General features: G+C 38.8%; 1 protein-coding gene across 37 annotated transcripts in view; it reads left to right on the top strand.

The window, feature by feature from the left end:
* Nrcam (neuronal cell adhesion molecule) overlaps positions 1-20,521 on the top strand; it is a 255,166-nt gene that overhangs the window by 122,333 nt on the left and 112,312 nt on the right. For 35 of the 37 annotated variants that reach the window (XM_085697699.2, XM_048415552.3, XM_085697705.2 and 32 more), the window contains one exon: positions 5,480-5,557. The exons of 1 other annotated variant lie outside the window; for it this stretch is intronic. The gene's annotated coding sequence lies outside the window, so the exon portion shown is untranslated. Of the gene's footprint in view, positions 1-4,958; positions 4,978-5,479; positions 5,558-20,521 lie in introns of those variants that run through there. One more of the 37 variants, XM_085697697.2, reaches the window with a different exon arrangement.

Genomic DNA, 20,521 nt, shown 5'->3' with positions numbered 1-20,521 from the left:
TACACCTCAGCCTCGAAAAACTCTAGAAATGCCTTCCTAATTATGCCACAGATTATGAATCGCGTGAGATCATGAGTGTCCACATTTGCTGATACTTCTTGCCTAATAGTGTATGTAATAATAGATTGTAGTTACATTGGATGTTATGGATTCTCATTTTAAAATAAAACAAGGAAATGCTACAAAAAATAAAATTAGGTCCATCATAACAGTTCACTTTAGAGCAAAACGGCTATGGCAAGAATTTTCTTTTTCTCAATTATTGCAAGTTTGCTAAATACGTTTGACTCCCGTTTACTGTAATTGGTTTATTATGCGTGCAATGGCCTTTGCATTTGGTTTTCACCTAGATGTCATTCATCTTCTCTGAAGGCTACCTCTGAAATGCATGAAATTTCTTCCTGACCTTTTGACTTAGGATTAGTTTTATTTAATATGATAAATTGATTGCATTTTGGAAAAGAAAATTAAATTGTTACTTGGTTATTGGTAAAATAGTTCACAGAGATGATGAATTACCCTATTCTGCTGACCTAAATGCATTTCTAAGCGAGGAAAGCCATGGGTGCAGTTGTCACTGCAAGAGTAATGAATGTAACAAAAATTCACTTCCTAGGAGTGTTTGCCATAATTGTTGACATGGTAGTACAATTAATACATGCTATTTTGGTGGTTGGTGCTCAGGGCTTGAAATTGCTATGGCAGTCTTGAGTTGTGGCGAATCTTTGTTGGTAATACACAGTCAGGAGAACAAAATCATTTCCCTACACTGTCTTGGAACCACACTTATGCAAGACTGAAGATATGCTCCCGTCAGAGCATCTTGCCTTGACTGCATTGTATTTAAATAACAATTAACATGTTATCGAAAGTATCTTACTCCTTTCTCATCTCACCTAAAATCTGTATTCAAAGGTATTTTCTTCCCTACTTTATTCTGCAGCATTTACATACTTTTGTGTAATGTTTTTTTGTAAGGTCTAGTTGTCGGAAAGCCAAGAAAGACTTTGTGATAGGAGCCATGGAGATTCAGCCTTAGTCTACATGATGGCATAACTGCACAGATTTTGAACCCTAGCTCACCAATGTGGGAGTATGGTATAGGGAGCTCCCAGCCAGGACTGCGTCCTACTCCCTGACAGCCACAGAGGAAACACATTTGAAGCCTTCCTGAAGCTTTTGACTTAGTTTACTCTCCTGCCTTGACTGCCTCTAATCCTGTTTTGGTTTTACCACTCTCTGAAAACTCCTATCTCTGCCTCCCAAAAGCTAGGATTACAGTTCTACACCAATGAACTCCTCTGCTGCCCTCTCCTGAAACTGTGGCAATACTGAGTTTAACCTTGTCTTGTCTAGAACACTACAAGGTGAAATAGGAAACAAACAAACAAAACCCCACAGGTTTGGGGATCAGAGAGAACATATTTTATTTTCCAGTTGTGTTGCTGACCAGCTATGTGACTAGAACTCTTAATCCCTCTGTTCTTGAATTTTGCCTCTGTACCAAAGGGATATGAATTGATATATCAGTTATACCGAATTGATATATAGCTTGTTATGTGGATTGAGTCTGGGCTATAGTAGCATCTCATTAGATGTTAAGTGGCACATCTAAAAAAATGCCATAATTTTATTGACATACTTTTCATTGCTAATGCCCCAGTTTTCAGCTACAGCCCAGAGCTATCTGAGTTTCGGTTTTAAGCAATTTCTTCATAGCTATGTGGTATAAGTGCTTTAAACACAATGGGGGGAAGGGAAGCTAGAAGTTGGAATAAAGATCTTTAGAAAGAGAAATCAGTCAACTTCAAACTTTCTGTTTCTATTGATTTTTAGCATACACAAAAATTTATTTCTGAGATTTTAAAGAAAGAACTATGTAGGCAGAAGTTTCTGTCCTGTCAGCAGCTCCCAAATAAACACACAGAGGTTTAATATTAATTATAAATGCTTGTCCGATAGCCCAGGCTTGTTACTAACTCTTCCATCTGTGTTAACCCGTATTTCTTATCCATGCTTTGCCATGTGGCTTGGTACCTTTTCTCACTGTGACATGTCCAACTTGTTTCTCTCTGTGTCTGCTGGTGATTTAGGCTCTGCCCTTCTTTCTCCCAGTGTCCTACTAGTTTGGTTTTCCACGTATACTTCCTGCCTAGTTACTGGCCAGTCAGCTTTTTATTAAACCAATTCAAATGACAAATTTTTACAGTGTACAAAAGGATTATTCCACAGTATTTCCCATTTTTTTGTCTAATTAAAAGGAAGGTTTTAATTTTCACATAGTAAAATTGTATACAACAAAATAGTAAATAAGAATTATAGTTACAATATATAGTCCATTTGTATTTGGCAAATTTAGAGAAAATATTCTATTTATCTTATCTTTGTTTCTCTAAAACACCTGAGACAAGAGTAGAAATATACATGTAGTACAGCAAAATTAAATCTGTATCAATATACCAAAATCCATATCAATGTGAAATATTTAAGACTTGTAGTAATTTTTTTGGGTTTAAAACTAGATTCAATAATCTACCCTTTATCCTATCATTCTTATGTCCCCCCTTTTTCCTTTTCATAATGAGATCTCTGAGGTCTAATATCCTGTGTTTAATTTTTTTTTTACCAGTATCAATAACAACTTTTATCTAGTCTCTTTATATAATAACAAACATTTACAACCAATATATTGGAAATGTGGGCGTTGTTTTCTAGACTACTTCTTACTGTTTGGTGTTGGTAATATTTGGACCCTGAGAAAATTTAGGATAATTCTTAGGTCTTGGCTGTAGCATTTTGTGAGATTGGATCATCTCAGTCATCAGTCTTGAAGCTGTTTTGGATGCTAGATCACTGGGGCCATCTGTTTTTATTGGTGTCTGGTACCCTTTTTCTGAAAATACATAAACTTTTAAAAGCAATGTACATATCTGTATACAAGTATAGACTGCACTATACACAAGTCAGCCAAGGATGAGCTTTTTATTTTATGTTTGAACAGGTAAAATATTATGTGTTTTACAGGTTTTTGTTGTTGTTGTTGTTGTTTTTCCCTATGTCTGTAGCCAGGATTTCAAGGGGGTTTCCTTGATAAACCCGGTCATCTTTAACTTTGAATGAATCCACACTCTTTTATTATCGGTGGAAATAAAATCAGAATCTCTTTTCCAAAATAACTTATTTTTTACTTCCATTTTGAAGTCAAAACATTTTAAAAACATATGGGTCGGTTTAATGCAGCAGCATTTATAATCGAATGTCTCTGAGCAGCTGTTGCTCTTTCCTCAGCAGCCAAAAAAGTCAAAGACAACACAAGAGCATACAGTAATCCAGATGTGGGTTTTTAAATATTACTTTACTCCCTATTTAAAGAATTTTCTTTATTATTTTACAACTATCTAACTATCTTTTAAAATCTAGAACTGTATATACTTTCTCTTTTCTCTCTCAAGCCCAAAGTATATTGAAGCACATTGTAACTTGTTAAGAGGTTTTTGTGTTTTGTTTTCGTTGTTTTTTTTTTCAGAATCTATTTTTCTTGTGTATCTATAATCTTTTTCTGACCCCCATAAGCCTTAGACGGCTAAGCAGTGTGGCTAGAACCTCTGTCTCTGTGTTGGCAACTGGCTCCCTCCTTCAGACAGTTGCCAGGAGATACTTTTTTGCACTGTGGCCAGGGTGAGAGACTGAGGGCAGGAACTTGCCTCACAGCCTAGCTCATGGCCTGCTGCCTGCTCAAGCCTACAGGCGGCACAGTCAGGAGATGCGTCCCTGTACTGCGGCTCGCATGAGAAACATGAATCTAGAAAGCCACTCTTGGCCATATTTCTGTGGATCTAGAACCCTTTTCCAATCTCTTGTGTGTGTGTGTGTGCGTGTGTGTGTATCTACCACTTCACCATCCTTCCCACTGTGCCTCATGTTTCACTGCTCTCTTGGTAGACTTTCCTCACATTGTCTTTCTATTTACTTTAAATAGATGTCCTCTCTACCCAGAATGCTTTCCTTATTCATCTTTAAGGTTCTAGTCAGCAATCCTTCTGTGCCAATCCATCTTATAACTTCCTTGTAGAATTAGATATTCCTTTCTCTGAAAGCTCACAATAGTCTCTAATACTATATTTTATAGTGGGCTCTGATAATTCAGGCTATAGTCCCATCAACATGTAAACTGAACTTCCTAGTAAAATTGTCTTACTTATGTTTTATTTTATTTATTTTATCATTCAATATTTATCCATTGCAACATGTACATATTAAGTCCTCAAGTGCATCTGTTGAGCTGCTACTGTAGACATAGCTTCAAATTTTTATGAACTCTCTTGTACACACTTTTAGAGGTTTATTCCTTTTTAAGTAGTAATCAAATGTTTAGAAAAGAAAAATCTTTATTACTTTAAAACTGATTTTAATTCCAAAGAACACTGACTTTCAGAACACAAAGGTTTTGTTCTGATAAGAAGATAATACATTAGATGCAAGGAAACTCCATATAGTTTTAGATGTATTTAAGATAAGGGAATTTTTTTTTTACTTAAAGCATAAAATTTCATAACCCATGCTTAATCTGAAGCAGTTGAACTCACTACATGTCTTTTTTGCTTTATTTCTGGAGTAATTTTGTGGTTCATGGTGTCCTAACATTTGAATGCAGCAAAGGGTGGCTGAATTGATTCTTGTGTCTCTTCTCTGAAAGATGTTTTCAGTGGTTGATAGTGTGAGTTCTGTTTTCAAAAATACCAAGTCCAAAAAGATACAAATGCTCCCTCAGAAAACCTTGGGTGGCACTGAATGGCTTGACTGAAGGATGAGATATGATGTGCGCAGTGCGATTGCTCTGCTTCCCATCCAGGGTGTCTTTTCCCGGCTAGCCCTTCTCTGGAAGGTTTGCATAGGGAATGCTGAGGTTTACAGAGGAGAGGAGCTGTGGCTGGAGAGTCCGGGGTGGCTTGTGACTCAGCTTTCGCATTGGTGCAGGTGGGATTTTCTCTTCAGATTCTAGCTGTTCTCAGCTCTTGGTGATCTTTACTGAGAAGTAGAGCCTACAAATATAGGCAAAAAAATTTCTATGTTCCCAAATTTCTTAGAAAGCCTAAGAACCAAGCATAAGCTTCTAACCAGAAAGTGTTTTCCTTACCTCAAATGTGTTTACATGTATGTATGTATGTATATTTGTCTGTCTGTCTGCTTGTCTGTATTTCTGCCTATCTGTCCAAACAATCTTCTTTCTCCAAATTGGAAACAGGTCAGACTATACATTAAGGTGATGTATAGTCACCCAGGTCACCTCTCCAGTGTCACTTTTGATAGAAACCAGCAGAAAGATGTTTTGGCAAATGTATTCGTAATTTGTCTTCCTTGCAGGTCTCTCTTTGCAATTGTGTGTCCCATCAGGGACTCCGTTAACTTATTGACAGTCCACTAAGATTGATGACAACCGATGCCTAGTTAACATTTTCCTCTACTCTTCAATTTACAGAGCAATGCTAAGACAACCTTTGGCTTAAAGAATTAAAAAGAAATTTTACATCATCAAGTAAGAAGACTTCCCTCAAAGGTAGGATCTGTATTTTTATAGTATTTAGATTCTTAAAGGGAAGTATACTATAAAGTATGAGATTATGCAGCATTAGTATCATGTTTAATATTTTTCATCAGAGAGCATGATAAAAAACAGGAAGGAAGACTACAAATGCAGAGACATTTGTCATCTTGCTTGTCAAAGACACTAGATCAAATGCACATAGAAGAAAGCCAGTCTTGCTGTCTATTCATTGCACAGGAGTGATGTTTGTGCTTTACTCAATCATGACTCATTAAGCACAGAAAATAGCATTGTTGATTAAAAAACTCACTGACGGAACTAAAAGTTAAAATTTGCAGGACACTATTAATAAGAAAATCATTTCGGTCGGATCTGATCATATATCAAAACCCTGAGAATATGGCACCCTGCTTTTCTGGTATCTCCGAACAATGAAAAGACCAGTCCTGAAAGCTGAACTATGACTTTGAAATGTGTTTGCTGTTTTGTAAATCCTTTCCCCACCCCTTGCTTCCCACTCTGCCCACTGCCCATTCCACTCCGTTTGAGTCACGTAGGATGATGAACTCCAGAACAGACGTGTGATGGTTTCTGAAAGGCCTTCTATTGTAGTACTATACTTGGTGGAAACTATCTTAAATGGAAATCTGGAACATAGTCCAGAGAACTAGATCTCAACCAACAAGAGCTCTCTTAAAGACTTGTAAGGGCCCATTGTTCAGATGTCTGGTTCTGTACTTCATAGGTTTTATTAAACAAATGAATTCTCATGGCTTTTAATTAAGTAAAGGAGATTGCATGTAAGATTTTGAGGTAGTAAAAGCCTTCGATCATGTTTTGCCCATTGTTCTTGAGAAAAGTTGATCTACTGAGATGTCATTTTGGAATTAAGAGGAAATGATTCATGCCTCTGGCTGAATTTGGTATCATTGTGCTGCCTAGAAACTGATTTCATATGATGGATTCTTCCGGTATTCTAAAATACCATCAGAAATCCCCCAACTTAGTGGGCCAGAAATGAATACTGCTTGTGGTGATAGCAAGCCTTCTGTAGGTAGTTTGTGGCATGTTTTCCATGAGAGGCAGAAAGCCAGCAAAGGCAAGTGCTTATCTTCCGGTTGTAGGTCCTAGCGCAGCAGGGTATACCAGATGACAAGTTAAGAAAACTGATCCCGAGGCTCACTTGAGGTTGTACTTGAAGGAGGCAGTGACAGGACAAACCCGAGTGCTTTCCCAGGTAGTGAGATTTTGTGGGGCAGTTCTAAGGGAGGTTTCCTGGCAGGATCATGGTAATTCCTATTCTTACTGTAAAGGAATCTCTCCTCTTCTAGAGAAAGGAAGTAAAAATGGTGCCTTGCCTTTCTCAGGACATCTCTGCTGATTGGTTCGGCTAGCCTTTCAAGTGACTAATGAGAACTTTCACTTGGCAGACTGTTAGAGCTGCTGAACTGTCTCCTTTTGTCCTTGCGAATGGACTCATCTAGCCAAAAACTGAATGCTTAGAATCTTCCTAATTTTTGTCCTTTGCTTCACAAAGGCGCGCTGAAACTCCTCAAAATTCTAAAGCAGGCTTGTATTCAGAATGCCCCCAGGCTAGTCAGCTATTGGCCTCTGACATTAGACTAAGAAAGTTGTTGGGGTGAGGAGGGTCGGAAGTAGGAAGCTAACTACAGCCACTGGGTTTTCAGTTGAATTTCCCACAATTGTTGGTGCATTGTGGTGTCTAAAAGATGTGAGATGCAGGACTGTGGACTGTTTGGGAAGCCGACGTTCATCCCAGGTCCTTCTCTGAGACGTGTCACTTGGCTCTTCCTGTTCCATGTTGGATATGATATACAGGATTTATCACTTCCTGAAATACATGTGTTCTTTTTTAAAAAGGGAAACATTTATTTGGGGGCTGGCTTACAGTTCTAAACGTTTAGTCCATTGTCATCATGGCAGTAAGCATGGTGACATGCAGGCAGACTAGTGCTGGAGAAGGAGCTGAGGGTTCTGCATGCAGATAGGCAGGCAGCAGGGAGAGAGGCTCTGGGACTGGCTTGAGCATTTGAAATACCAAACTCCACTTCCAGTCACCTGCTTCTTCCACCAAGGCCTTACCCACTCCAGCAAGGCAACACTTCTTATTTGCCATCCCCTAGTGACAGTCATACAAGTCCTTGAGCCTATGGGGGCCATTCTTACAGAAAATCTACATTCCTAGCTTATTTGAAAGCAAATCCCCAAATCCTTTAATTTGGAATTTCTTTAATGTGCCAGTGTGAGGAGCAGGGCCATCCTTGTAGTCAACCCCCTTGAACTGATTTCTACCATGGCTGAACTACTGCCTCTGAAGAACCTATGCATCCTGAAGTTTGTTAAAACTTGGCAGATTGTAAGAGAGGAAAACACTCTAGGAGTCTAACAGGTTATTGGAACTGGTTGTTAATAACTTAAATGTTGTCCTTGTGCCTGGACTTGTGGGATTCAGTTGTTCATTTATCTGAGGAGCATGGTAATCATATTCTCAATAGATAATAGAACTGGCAGGAAGATCTGGTTTTATAATTCAGTTGACTTGTAAATATAAACAAGGATTTTATTGGAAAACCTAAACTGGAACATAAATTTAATACTTTTCAACAATGGAGGGATCTTTCTAAAGGTAAGAAGTTTATCCCATGTTATCAGGAGTCACTATGCCTCCTCCCAAACTGGAGATGGAAAGCCCCTGAATGATTCAGTTACCCTGGGAGTCCTAGAATTTACAAAAATGAAGGCAAGGGTATAAATATCTTCATTATTCATTTCAGTTGAGTTTACCTGATATTTAGACAAGGAGAAAATCAGAACACTCTTTTGTTGTAGTTGATAACTCTGACTCTCCCTTTACCCACATGGATCCAGAGGACAAGATCCAGATTTCAACTAAAGTGACAGCATCTCTTAGACATTGCCACATGCACTGACTTCCTATGGTGGTCACTGCGAGCTTTTCCCACATAAGTTACTCAGCCATAGGCTACCTTCCTTGGATGCCCAATAAGGCAATGAGTAGTGTTCTGTTCTTCCACCCCGTGGATTGCACATCATTCTCTCTCTCTCTCTCTCTCTCTCTCTCTCTCTCTCTCTCTCTCTTTCTCTCTCTCTCTCTCTCTCTCACACACACACACACACATTTCTGTGCATGTATTCATATATATACATATATGAATATACATTATATATATACACATGTACCTATAATATTTTTGTTATTTCTTTGACAACTTTATATACATACACTATATTTTGATCATAAGCACCTCCCACTCCTCTCCCCACCTCTTCTCAGATCAGCCCTCACTTCTCCACCCCCTCCTGTGTCCTCTTTTAAAAAAATTACCCATTATCTTATCTGTGCTGCCCATATACTCTTGGGATATCCACTGGAGCATATTTAACATGCCAGAGGCTATACCCTTAGAGAAAACTGAGTCTCCCGCTTCCAGAAGCCATTAACCTCTAATAGCTTCTCAGCTAGGAGTGGTGCTCATGAGCTCCTCCCTGCTCTGTAGTGGAATGTTGACAGGCTTGATCTTGTAGCAGGCAACCACAGCGGCTCTTGAGTTCAAGAGGACCACAGTCCTATCATATCTAGAAGACATAGTTTTGCTCTGATCTTCCTTGACTTCTGGCTCTGAAACTTCTCTGGGTATAATCTGAGAGCTGCACTACTCTATAGCTTAGAGATGTGAATTTACAGGATAGTTGGATACTGTATTTGTTTAGCAAAATAATAGCCTCTAGTACATAGGCTTTATTATTCTTATTATTATCATCATCCTTATTCTTGCACAAGATTTACAGTACTGGTGAGATACTTTCACCCTATGAGATAGCCTGTAAATACAGTCAGGAAGCTGTAATTACTCATATAACATTTATGCTACTAATGCCATATGTTGCCCCACAGGTTGTTACTTGAGCTCATAGAGTTTCAGGCTGGGTAAAAATGGTAATTTTTCTCCCTCGCAGTCTACATAACACCTTCTACTACTATGAAATCTAGCCATGGTAGGAAGTTTTTGCTTGGGGCAGCTGATTTTTCATGCCCTGTGACCAAAGGGTTTGCTATGTTGAGCAATAGGGCCTACTATCAAGTACTATGGGCAACCAAGCAATGTCAACAATTTGTGTTGTGTTGGAGGGTCTCTGGGATAATCATGACCAACCACGAGGGGAGGTATCTCACCCCTGGCACTGGGCTTTCTAGTTGGCAACCTGTGACTTCTAGGAGGAGCTTTATCTCATGTATAGAAGAACTCCAGTTAAACTTTTTAAAAGTTTTGACTTATTTATTTTATATGTATAAATGCTTTCCTTGGAGATCAGATGCTATGCTGGAATTGGAGTTACTGATGGTTGTGACTGCTGGAAACTGCACCCAGCTCCTCTGCAAGAACAAGTGCACTTATCCTCTGAGCCATCTTTCTAGCCCCATCCAATTAAATTCTTTTATAAGATTACTTTTAGGAATCTTATAAAATGATAGTTTCCTTCTGGTTTTAACAAACGTCCTCAGTGTTAATTATTTGTTTCCCAAATCCTTCCTTGTCCTCCCCTACCATCTCTCTTCCCCACTTAAACCTCCTTCCCTATGATTCCCTTTGTTCATTTCTGCGTGAAGTCTAAGCAAGTCCATGTGTTTTGAAGTTAAATGAAATTATATTAAATTCCATGTACAGTGCTTCTATAGGGAGGCTGAATTCTTATTCATTTCCTGAGACTTATCTCTGGAGTGGCATCAGAATTGTGATGCCTTTATTGACTGCATTACTTCTGTCCCCTTCATCTTGTCTTCATGTTTTTTTCTGTGGATGGCTTGTGCTACCCATCTTCCATTACTTCTGCCTGATCAGTCCTGTAACCCACTTCTGAAAAACTCAGAAATTGTAGGTGGAGACTTCTCACTCTATCCCGGCCACCCAGACCTGAAATAATCACACAGAAACTGTATTAATTAAAACACTGCTTGGCTAATCATTTAGGCATATTGTTAGGTAGGTATTATATCTTAAATTAACCCATTTTTATTATTCTATATTTTACCATGAGGCTTGTGGTTTACCAGTAAGGTTCCTGGGTATCTGTTTCCTTCAGCAGCTACATGGTGTTTTTTTGACTTCACCTATTCTCTCTGTACATCACTGTTTTGGATTTTCTACCTGGCTTTACTCTGTTAAGCCATTGGCCGAAAACAACTTTTTTATTAACCAATGGCAATAAAACATAGTAACAGCATACAGTGGGGAATCCCACATCCAGAAGGAGCATTTGGACAGTGTACCAAGGAAGAAACCGCTTGGGAGCAAGCTGGGCACGTGTTGATGTAATGGTGATAGAAAGAAGAAGAAGATGGAATTATGCTCTTTTAAACAGTAACAATTACTGCTAGTGTTCATTAAGAAATTATGAACTTGCGTATGTTGCTATCTCTCCTCCCACTGTAGTCTAATAGGAAGTAATCTCTGCTTTGAAATTGGAAGGAGACAACTGCCTGCCTCACTCCAACACTGAAAATGCCCGACAGCTTAGCCTTTAAGCACCACACAGCTGATGCAGTGACCTTTGTAAAGAACTCTCATGGAGGACGCAAACTGGATGGGATTGTTTATCCTGCTGTACTTCCGGCTTATAGCTTCTTAATGGTTCATAGGGTCACCAGAATTGGAGCTGGCAATGAGATATGGCTTCTTTAGTGGGCCTTGCTTTGCAGGATACTTTAGGGACCTGAAAGGCATTTTAGTGACCACAAAAGTCTACCCTACTGTGGGAGGCCACCTGCCTTGTTCTCAGCAAATGTAAGTACTACTAAAATAACTTAACCTACATGAGAAATTTTATTCCAAATTATCATAATAAAGGATACCCCTTATTCACACACCACAAACCATCCTTTAATGAACTTTGACCATTGTGAAGTATGAGAGACCTGGCAGGGATGCTTCAGACCTCCTGTGTTCAGGTCTGTATGTACTCAAGACGCAAAGGCATGTGTGCCTAGGTGCCCCTCCCTTCCAGCATCTGGACATTTCATCCCTGGCTGCTTTTGGAGGGAGTTGAATCCTGACAGGAGGGTTATCTAGGGAACTACCCAGGAGGAAAATGAAGCCCAGTTGGATCAGGAGACCAGGCCTAGGCCCCTGCTGGTAATACAGTATGTTGCTGTCACAACTGACTGCATACACAAATAGAAGCTTCCCCACCCCCATTCATTTTGTTTTCCTTTGCTCGGTTTTGTTTTATTTTGCCTTTTGTGGTAGCGTTCGTTTCGTAAGGCAAAGAAGAAAACGTCCTTTGGATGGATTCAAGTTTTCATATCTGCAGAAGACAGTTCCAGAGCTTTTGTCAAACTTAGCCGTTGCATAAAGAGTCTTTGTTTCTGGTTGACTGTTGTGGCAAGCAAGTCTATAAACTCCTAGAAACACAGAAGAGAATACTTTCTATTCAGAGAGAGAAGTAGGATATGGTGCATAGAGCCAATGTTGAGAAGGGTTTTGTTTTCTACAGCAGGGTGGGAATTCACATTCAGACTGATACTCTGTGTTATTTAGCATGCTGCAGTTTTAAACAAAGGGGGCATGCCAGCCTTCATAGCCGTGTTGATTAATGCATGCCTTGAATGTGTTGATTAATGTGTTCCTAGGATGCCTCCTTAAGCTGCCACTGCAGCTGAGGTGTGTCCAATGTGCCTCCTCACCGGCTGCTGCCTCACTCACGTGGGCTCATTTGCACATGGGTCTTCTGTGCGTTTATATCACACCAGTGCCTTTATAAATTAAACCTCACATCTAGCATGCTTTTCCTTTGTTTTTGCAGGAACAGTTCCCTCTTAGGAGGGTGTTCTTCACTCTAATCTAGTAGAGAGTTTATAAACCTTGTTCCTCAAACACCTGGTAGCATTTACTTGGATATTCGTGCCCTGAGTTTCGTTTTTGTTCTTTTCAAAATTTTATAGAGAGAAAAATATTGGAAGTAGTTATAGGAAGATATTTGTACTAGAACGGTAAGAAAGATGTGTAAACAGGCCTGTGTCTCCACTGGAAACTCACTCTTCGCTGGGCAGAGATCCATGGGCCCAGCCAGGGCAATTCCATCACTAATCTGCTCCCTTAGCGTTTAGAATACTTTTTGCTATATTCTGAATCCTCATTGAACCACATATTTCCTCAGGGTGTTTCCAAAATTACTGATCTGCCCAGTTAATAGCGTGTAAAAAGATGAATCAGAGTTTAGTTTGTTTGGTATGCTTCACTTATTTGTTAAAATGTAAGGATGTTATTGCTACACTAAATACTTTCTGACCTTTTAGCAAAGGTGATGAAAGGATCAAAGCCCTAAGTTTGAGAATAGGTAAAAGAGGAACAGGACGTGGAAGAAATGGCACTGTTCTCTGGGGGTAGTAGTTTCTTCAACTATAATGTTTTAAAAGAGGAAATTATCCATGCTTCTCAGAAAGACTGCTTTACCACTGCGGAAAGCAAAGAAATTTGCCCTGAACAAGAGTGAATATGTATTCTATACTGCCATGGGAAACCATTATAGAGAAGTGACAGTCCTCTAGGTCTTGGCGTGAAATTGATGGTGGAGAATGGTATTTTGTATTTTGAAGGCTAAGAGAAGATTTTTTTCCGTCTAGAAACATCCATGCATGTCCATGTAAAAGTCTACTTTAGAAGTTCACAGAGCACACACTTGTGCTTTTGGTCACATTCATCTCAAGTTCACTATTTCAAAACACTGCATTGTGCTCACTTTCTGTCTCACAAGAACACCTGTGGACAGGGGAAGCAACATAAGGTGTTGACTTTTTCCTGCGGTGTTTACTTGCTGTGCTGGCTAATTATGTCAACTTGACACAAGCTAGAATCAGCTGAGAGGACGGAGCCACAATTGAGAAAATGCCTCCATAAGATGGGGCTGTGGTCAAGCCTGGAGGGCATTTTTCTTAATTTGTGATTGATGTGAGAGGGCTTAGCCCACTGTGAGTGGTGGCACCCCTGGGCTGGTGGTCCTGGGATTTATAGTCAAGGTAAACAAACCACTAAGCAGCACCCCTGTGTGGTCTCTGCATTAGCTCATAACTCTGGGTTCCTGCCATGTTTGAATTCCTGCCCTGACTTCCTTCAGTGATGGACTCAGATGTGGAAGTATGAGCCGAATGAACCTTTCCCTCGCCTAATTGCTTTCGGTTGTGTTGTTTCATGACAGCAAAAGAAACCCCATGGCCCTTGCAAAAGTCTCTCTCTGGAACTCAAGGTGCAAGGAATGTTCTTCTATCCTAGCCATACAGTTAAGATGGAGGGCATCTAGGGAAAGTAAGTGTGAGTTTTCAGAAAGCCTTTCCTAGGCGAAATGCTTAAAAGAGGATGCGTGTAACTCTCCACGGGGAGTTCATATGAGAATAGACATACATCTTCTTGGCTTACTTAAATTCCATGGGAACCGATGGGCTGCACCAAGGGAGGCAGTGAACATGATCAATACACTTTTCTGTAAAGCTTTTGATACTGTGCTGAGCAGAAGTCTGTCGACAGAGCTGTTGGCTCATGGAAAGGAAGGCCACAAAAACGTTAAAAAGCAAGGGACTGTCCAAGCTAAAGAAACACGGGCGAAACATTTTGAGAATTTTCTGTTATTTATTTAATTATTTAGTCAGAAAGTACAGAACAAATGGACTTTCCTAAATAGCTTTGTTCCCCGAGGTAGAGAGAGAGAGAGAGAGAGAGAGAGAGAGAGAGAAAGGAAATTGACAAATGTAACCAGACAAACCTACCACATTTAAATGATTCCAATGACCTGGAAAATAAAACTAAGTTTTGGGTAGCCTGTAGTACATTTCTTTATTATGCATTATTTCATTTCCCCCATTAAAGAGAGCACAGTTACAACTGTGCATTAACAAAACGGCCTTCAAGTTGATTTGGCATGTGAGATAGTAAATTACTCAACTGTTACACATGCTAGAAGATTTGAGAATTTTTCCATAACATGGGAAATATAAATACACCCTAGCCCTTTGCCCCACTCTGAGAACCTAGTTCATGCTTTACTGTTCTAGTAATAGCCATCAGACTTACATGCGTAGCTGCTGTCTACCTCAACCAGAAGTCTCTCTCATGAAAAACTTAACCCCAAGTTTGCTTTATGAGTTTTCTCATTTGTTCTTGATACTTACGAAGCTTTATGATAAATTTATAGATGTTTTAATTTTCTTAAGAACAAACCTTTGGTTGCTATCATTTTCCTTCCTTGGGTAAATACCCAGCTTCAGTGAGAGAGTCGATTTTAAATCATTACATTTGAAATAATGTACTTGTTAATTCTGTTCAACTGTTTTAATGATTGCAGTGTCATTGCTTTGACCTAGGAAGTAATTCAATACTCAGGGCATAGGAAAAGCCTTACTAGAAAGAACAAATAGCCAAACCCTGTTGTTTCCCTCAGCTGAGAGTCAAATGGTCTTCCTCACAGATGACTTGTTTAATAATCACTGGGTGAACAAAAAGACCATTACACATAGCTAAATCAATGCATCAATAATGTTTTGAGAGAAAAATCAAAATGTATTGTGAAGTTATATGCATTTCAACAATAAAAATAAAATCCTCACAAATGGACCCTGTATCTAATGCCTATCACAAGGCCCATCTTTTTAAAAAGACATTATTGATTGCTTTTTGTATACTAACGAAGGAGCAAGGAGAGGTTTTGGGAATGCAAGCAGCCAGATGTGGCACTTGCCCTTCAGCTACTTGCCTTGCTTATTTACATATGCACAGCGCCCCCCTATTCATCTATGGAAGTGTGTACTGGACATTTGCATGAAATGAAAGCATAGAGTAGCATTGAAGTAGTGTGTTATAGAAGCTAAAGTGTTTTGAAAGTTCAAAGGATGATGATATCCAGGTTGCAGGAAACTATTCAGGTTTTAGGACCTGAATGAGCTGAGGAAGGAAGAATAGTTCTTAATATGGTCCAGAAAAGAAAGAAAGAAAGAAAGAGAGAGAGAAAATAGAAGCAAGCAAACAAACCCAAATTAGAAAGGGCAGATGATCACCAGCACCATTCACAAATAAATATATAAGTAAATCTAGGAGTAAATTTAGGAATATGGGAATGCTAGTTGAGACCCCTCTGCCTTCTGAAATTCATGGGCCCACATTGGCAGCACTGATCACTGACTCTGTTGTCCTGAAAAATGCTGTTTTAAAAGAAAAAAAATGGTTTTCTAGGGACCCCATGTGAAGAGACTGGAAGCCATCAATCATACCCAAGAGAAGAACTGGCTGTAGAAATGGGAAAAAGTCATTATTTTATTAACCAAAGAACCTAGAATGTGTGTAATTTAGACCAAAATGATTTTTTTAAATAAAGAGTCATGTGAATTAGAAATTATATTTACCAAGGGCAAAGATGATGGGAACAGTATTGTCACTGTCGCAGGGAGCATTTCTTGAAGCAAGAATGAAGCAATCTCATTAGAACTGAGCCAGAAAAATTAGAATCAAACACACAGAGAAGAAGCTGCACCCTCTTTCCTATTTTTTTTATTTAAGATTTTTGTTGTTGTTGTTTTGTAATCACTGTTTAAACAGGGCGATCAGTCAGGCACATTCCAGATTGTTGAGGTGGTATTTCTGTGAAACATTTCTGTCTTAATAATTCTCTCAGATTTATTAAGATGAAAGGTGGTTTGACCCTAGGGCATGCATGAAGATGAATCACAAGATTCAAAGCTACTACCCCAAAGCGACACACTGAGTAGAAAGAGGATCCAAATGGAGTCCTAGACAAATGCGGGCATAATAAATGCACCCAGCTATAAATTTAAGTGCCCAAATAGTGTATTATATTCATCAATTTTTCATTTTGAGCTCCTGAGTATTTCTTAATCACACGTATGCTATTGTTCATTCATTTTCTGTCTAACCACCCAAATGAGAAAGAGTCAGGAAACCTCTTCATGCCTTCTACTTCTTATATATATGGAATAAGGAAAACACAAAAATAAAGTGAAATAAACACCTAAGTATGATTTGATCTGCCTTTTATTTATCTGGACACAGTCCATTCCATGGGGACGCTGCCTGCTTTTCATCCAGAGCATTCCAGTCACGTGCTACTGACACTGATGACGATGCACGCCACCAGCCCACGTTTCTTTATTCTTTCTTTTTATCCTGACCTAAAAGTCACTCTAGTGATTTGCCCAGGTATAGGACCTAATTTCTAGTTAATTTTCTTAATATTTTACTTAGTTCCTGTGGATAATTTCTGTTGAAGAGAGTGGCCTTGTCATTTGTTTCCTACACGTTATTTGACATTGTTCTGCAGCTGGCTAACACAGGAAACACTGTGACGTCTGTAATTAATGGCTCTTGTAGCTTGTCATGAACCAGCTTCTTGATAAGAAGAGCGGGATGTATTTGTTAGCATATATAGTACTTTATTTTTAATTTTTATTTATTGTTATGCTCTATGTGTGATGTGTGTAGTTGATTTCAAGTTTGTCGTGGTTCAAGTGTTGAAGTCAGGGGGGACAACCTAATGGAGTCGGTTCTCTCTTTCTGCCTTTACACAGATTGTAGGAATCAAACTCAGGCTGCCTGGCTTTAGCCTTTACCTGCTGAGCCATCTCACTCCCACCAGTAATTTAGTTTTCAGTTCCTAAGGTTCCATAGAGAGCTCGTTGCAGTTTACATTATGTTAATCAAAAAATTATGCTTTCTTCTTTTGTTGTTTCATATACTTCATTGTAGTTGACCGTTTCACCTCTCTTAATAGACTATAGAGAACCTTGTACACTTTTCCTTTTGGTCTTTGAATAATGAGAAGCCAAAATTTAATAGTAACTAACTCTGTATAGTACAATAAGAAAGAATTTTTGAGAAAAATATAAAATAAAACCAGTTCTCTCACTCTCTCTCTTTTTAATGACAGGCTTTTTGTTACAGTCTTGATCGTATTTGATTGAAAATAAAAGATTAAAATTATTTTTGCCAAGCTTGAGCTCTCTTGACACAGGAAACATTTAATGCACCTAAACCAGCCCTCTAATTTAAATTCAAACCGAAAAAAGTGGAGACAGTCTAGATTGTAAGGCTGGATGGCACATGAATTTTCCTCTTTTTTTTTAATTCTTAAATTCTTTCTTGAGCAGTGTGCTCCACAAGACTCAACATTTCCTGTTCTTTTCATGTGTGCTCGATAAACTTAGGCATTTCAGGGTCTCCCTTAGGCACCGCGCGAAGGAGAAGTTTTCCTTTAGGGGTCTCAGTCCATCCAGGATGTATTTGTCTATAGCCTCTGTTTTGTTGACATATGTATGATGTAATAATCCTTCTAAAAAAATAGATGTTTATTATAAAAAATACCACCTGGGTTCTTCTAACACTGTATTCTATAAAGACAAATTAGTTTAATTTCAAATAATGTATTTTAATTTCTTCCCAGTGGTGATGGTCCTTCTTCAATATTTAATAAGGGGAAATTAGCATAGTGTTGCAGTAGCAGTTGGGAATAATAAAAATATTCACCAAGTGATAGTTTTTAATATATCACCTCTTTCTTCTTATCTGTAGTCTATTCCCAAAACTATGTTAGCAGAAGTTTGGGAAAGATTTGAATTTGTGTATAGGTGGTAATATGTTTATAGTGGAATTAGATATTCCCAGGGATGGCTTTTTAAAATCGACTTTGCTATTGTAATAGTAGTCGCTGTTTAGGGCTTATCACATACTACATGTTTAAGTACTCTATATATTTTGTCTAATGTTAGCCTCAAAGTGGCCTAATATTTATTAACTTCATTGTATAAATGAAAAGAATTAGGTGCAAAATTGTGTACAGTGTCTTGTACACAGAGTTAGACTGAAGCAGAGATTCGGCCACCACAATCCGAGTTCCAGAGTGCATCTGCTTCACCATGTATAGGCTTCAGCAAGAAATGAATTAGTTCATAAGAGCACACTTGGCCTCGAGAGTACCGGTCAATTTGCCATATGTACATGATGAATAATGTCTCATATGAAAGTCAAAGCTATTACCCTCCTGCTCATTCCTAGTGAATAATAAATCCAAAGGCTGTCAAGGTGGTTCCACCATGCTCGTGGCTTTAAATATCTGTCTTAAAAATAAATAAATAAATAAATAAATAAATATCTGTCTTATGCTCATGGGCATCATGGTTAATAAGTGGTACTACAGAAAGAGAAAATAAATTCTAAGCCCAACAATGCCATGTGGTTAGGACTGTTTGCCTGTTCATATGGTGGTTGGCCGTGGTATCGGACATTCTTATATCTTTTAAAACTACTTTTGTCTAAAAAAAAATGGTATTACTGAAATTTTGTGTTGGTGTGATTTGCTTTTTATTTATTTTTTATTTTTTATTTTCTATAGCAACAAAAAACTTACTAGTCTTGCTTTGTGTTGAGACAGGATTAGTTAGCCTCCTGCCCTAGTCTCCCGAGTCAACAGGGGCTTCAGCTGTATGCCCCAGCATCCGACAGTCTTATGACCCTGCTCCTTCATCATGCCACCTCCTCTGTTTCCTGAAACCCAAGTCTGTCGCTCAGGATTTTATTTCATTTTGAAGATTTGTTGTTTATTTATGTGTATGTGTGTGAGTGAGGCAGCACATCCGTGTACAATATCTGTTTTATTTTATGGGTGCTGGGATCCAAACGCCAGTCCTCATGACTAAGTAGCAATTGTCCTTAACTGCTGAACTATCTTTCTAGCCGCCCCCCCCAGATTCAAAGGTAGCTGGCTTTTCACTGTTTCTTGAGAAATTTACTGCCTGAGTGGAAAAAAAAAACTCTTGTTCTGTGCAACAAATATTCAATAACATGAGAGCTAATCCTAGAAACTGTAGACACAGAGAATAACCTAGGATAAGAAATTTCAGGAAAGTTGCAAAATATGTGATAAATACATGCAAATCTATCATATCTTTGTGTTAAAAATGGATATGCAAGAATACAAAATTAAACTAAATACTGAAAATAATTGACGAAGATTCTGACCGTGTTCAAACTTTTATTAAACTCCTCTGAGCCCACTTCCCAAGCAGGCTTCAACCCTGCCTGTCCTGTCCTATCTCCAGCAACATAGTTTACCCATTATGTTTAACATCATCATCATCATCAACAACAAAATCCTTAATATCTACCCCTTTCATAGCTGATAATGCTCCTCATTTCCTCCCTTTAGTATCTAGTCCAGACTGCCTTCAGCAAGCATCACCCTCCTTAGTGACTCTTAGTGATTCCACATCTGCTTCCCCCTTCTTATCTTGTTGCAGTTGGGGTGGTACTTAATCCATTGGGTGACTCTTCTTGCAACAATCCTGAATAAGGTTTTCCCAAATACTCATAAGTCAACTGCTTCTGTCCTTCTATCCATAGAGTTTGTTTTAACATAAGAATCTGGCCTTGAGATCTGATGGGAAGGAAATAGAATCCTATTGCCCTATTCAATTAGTAGAACTTCATGAACATGCTTTTTTTTTTTTTGGTGGAGGGGTCCTATTCCATCAGCACTTTACATCACCACACAGTAAAGACACCTCCACCACCACACACACACACACACACACACACACACACACAAACACACACACACACACACACACCTCACCGACTTAGGTTGTAATCCTTTCAGCCATGATTTGGGGGCAAGGATCATGATAAATATGTACCTTTTCCCCAATGATCTCCTACCTAGTATTTTATATTTGATATCATTTACTTTTTTGCTTGTCCTTTCACAAAGCCAAAGCCTGCGCCCCGACTTTATCTGTTGTTCTCTCCCCTGCTTCCTTTCTGACTGCTCCAGGTTCACTGTTTGCCCTGCTGTCTTCCCTTACATATACTCGAACACATTGGGATCCACTTCAGGACTGTTGCTAGTTTCTTTCTCTGGAACATGCTTCCTGAATATGTCCAT

This window comes from Myodes glareolus, chromosome 11 (genome assembly GCF_982192425.1).
Source record: "Myodes glareolus chromosome 11, mMyoGla1.1, whole genome shotgun sequence".
Classification (NCBI taxonomy): Eukaryota; Metazoa; Chordata; class Mammalia; order Rodentia; family Cricetidae; genus Myodes; species Myodes glareolus.
This window is presented reverse-complemented; position numbering and strand designations above follow the sequence as displayed.